The sequence below is a fragment of the Panthera uncia genome, chromosome A2 (assembly GCF_023721935.1).
Source record: "Panthera uncia isolate 11264 chromosome A2, Puncia_PCG_1.0, whole genome shotgun sequence".
NCBI classification, from domain to species: Eukaryota; Metazoa; Chordata; class Mammalia; order Carnivora; family Felidae; genus Panthera; species Panthera uncia.
The window spans coordinates 2,168,162-2,168,770 of NC_064816.1; positions in this window are offsets into that span (position 1 = coordinate 2,168,162).

Below are 609 nucleotides of genomic sequence, written 5' to 3' on the forward strand. Positions count from 1 at the left end.
GCCTGGTTTACAGCAGGCTCTCCATTAACGCTTGCTTCATATGCATATGGAACATAATACCCCGCAAATAGCAGGCACTGCGTTAACGCTTTGTAAGTGACTGGTATACAGTAGGCGCTGGAGTAATGCCTGGTTCGTGCCTGGTTTATAGTCAGCGTTCCATCAATGCTTGTTTCCTGCTGGGCATATAGCAGGCGCTGCTTTAGTGCTGGGCTCGGGCCCCATATACAGGAGGCGTTCCTTTAAAGCTTAGCGGATGAGAGGAAGGTTCGTTTCCGGCCAGGCAATGCCAAGGCGCCTCCCGGGAGACCGTGAGCGCTGGGACCCCAGCGTCTCGCGGCGGGCCGAGGTCCCCGGGTGCCGCGACGGCAGCTACGGGGTCCACGCCGCTCGCTCCGGGGCCCAGCGGACCGCCCGAGCGGGGCCGCGCGGAGCCGAGCACAGACGAGCCGGCCGGCCGAGTCCGCCACATTCCCACAATCCCGGGCGGCCCCGCCCGGCTCCCGGCTGCGCGTCCCCCTTCCCACGTCGGCGCAACCTAACCCGCGGGCGCGCCCGCCGCGCCGCGCCCCGCCCCGCCCGCGCGTCGCCCCGCCCAGCGCAGCCGCT